Consider the following 2,181-nt stretch of genomic DNA (forward strand, 5'->3'; position numbering starts at 1 on the left):
TTGAGGCACAATGTGAGTTCTTCCTTTTCGGTATAGATCAATGTTCATCCAGTAGCAAGGAATTGTCTTCCTAGTATTATAGGCATATTTTTGTCAGCTTCGCAGTCCAAGACAATGAAGTCTACTGGATAGATAAATTTGTCCACTCCTACTAGGACATTTCAATCTTTTTTTTTCAAGATAGATAGTAGATCAATCAACAAGTTGAAGAGTAACTACTGTGGGTTGTACTTTACTAATCCTGATTTTCTTGAAAATAGAGTAAGTCATTAAGCTAATGCTGGAACCCAAGTCACATAAAGCTCTACCTATTTATTGATTGCCAATAGCACAAGGAATCGTAAAACTCCTTAGATCTTTTAATTTTTGGGATAATTTGCTCATGATAATGGCGCTACACCCTTCAGTGAGTGTAACGGTTTGAAAACCACCAATCCTATGTTTCATGGAAATCACATCTTTCATAAACTTGACGTAGTTTAGAGTTTGCTCTAATACTTTCAGCAATGGTATGTTAACATACAATTCCCACAACACATCAATGAATTTTCTAAATTATCATTTCTCCTTCCTTTTCTGGAATCATTGGGGAAATAGAGGTGGAGGTGTTGGATTCTATTGTACTAGAATGCTGGTGGCATTACAGGTGGCATTGTTGTCAGCATTGTTGGAGGCAATGTCCCAAAATTACTGCTATGTCCTGCATCCTTTGCTGTAGCATCCACGATAGGTGACTCAATCACCTTTTCTTGTTCCATGCCATTTGATTGTTGTCTAGGCCTCTCATAATCTTTCTTGTTGTTTTCATCATTATTCCTAATTTGGAGTCCACTTCTCGTTGTGATAGCTTTGCAATGCACTTTTTCATTAGCCTTAGAGACTTTAGTTTCGCTTGGAAATGCTCCTTGTTGTCTGTTGCTGAGTGCATTAGATATCTTCCAACTTGAGTCTCTAATGCTCTCAACGATGTTGTCTAGCTTTGGATCACAACTTCATTCCTCGAGATGTACTTCTTTAGTTGAGACTCAAGAGATATCGATGTTGAAGCTGAGTCTTGGTGAGAAGATTACCCTTGAAATCTTTTTTGTTTGTTGCATTGTTACTGTGGCATTTCCTGATGACTGTTGATGTAGAATCATCGATTATTGTTGAATGTAATGTTACTGGGAATAATGTTGTGTATTCCTAAAATTGGATTAAAATGCTGCATTGGGATTGTGATGATTCTAGAAAATTGGATTGTAGGTGTTCCCATATGTGTTGGCATTTTCATTCTTATTATAATTTATCACAAAATACACAGACTCGGGGTTTTGTAGGCATGCTTCAAAGTTATGATTAGCACCATAATAAACACATGTAGCTTTTACCTCATACATACCTCCAGGTTTTTGTATCATCTTCATCATTTCAGTCAATGTTGTCACCTTATGGTCAATGTGTTCAAAGCATCATTGTCAAATGTTGCAGCAATGTGTCTACGTGACATATTCCTTGTATTGGGGGTATTAATAGTCATTGTTGGAAACCCTCTCCAAGATATCATAAGCTTCGTTCTAAGACTTGTCTAGAAATGGTCTATTGGCATAAGCATCTACAACCATTCTTGTTTGCATGTTTAAGTCATTGTAAAATATTTTCATTTGTGTCTAATGCTGGAAACCATGCATCAGACATTCTGCAATAAGTCTTTAAATCGCTCCCAAACTTCATACAAGTTCTCATCCTCTAATTGATTGAAAGATGTGATGTCATTCCTCAATCTAATATTCATGTTTGGAGGATTGAATCGCAACAAGAACTTTTGGGCAAGGTCATTCCATGATGATATAGCACCGGGTTGCAGCTAGTTAAGCCATGCCTTGCCTTTTCCCGAAGTGAGTATGCAAACAACTTCAGCTTTAATGCTTCCTCGGGCACTCTTTGTTATATGAATGAATTACATATTTCCATAATGCTCTCAAGTGTTCTCGAGGGTCCTCGTTGTGTATCCCACTTTATTGCCCTATTAATTGCATCATTTGAAACATCACCGGCTTCAATTCAAAGTTGGAAGCATGGATGGTCGGTCGAATAATACCAGGACTCAAATCATCTAATATGGTCAAAACATGATCACGGATTGACCTCTTTCATCAATGTTGTGATATGCTGGTAGCATTGGAATATTTTGCAAAGGTA

General features: G+C 37.2%; 1 non-coding gene across 1 annotated transcript; it reads left to right on the plus strand.

Moving 5' to 3' along the window:
- Positions 1-1,659: 1,659 nt before the first annotated feature.
- Positions 1,660-1,765, plus strand: LOC120205805. The gene has a single exon (XR_005524057.1). It is a non-coding gene; the product is annotated as a small nucleolar RNA R71 (small nucleolar RNA).
- The last annotated feature ends 416 nt before the right edge of the window (positions 1,766-2,181 follow it).

Source organism: Hibiscus syriacus, unplaced genomic scaffold (assembly GCF_006381635.1).
Source record: "Hibiscus syriacus cultivar Baekdansim isolate YM2019G1 unplaced genomic scaffold, ASM638163v2 tig00013040_pilon, whole genome shotgun sequence".
In the NCBI taxonomy this organism is placed as follows: domain Eukaryota; kingdom Viridiplantae; phylum Streptophyta; class Magnoliopsida; order Malvales; family Malvaceae; genus Hibiscus; species Hibiscus syriacus.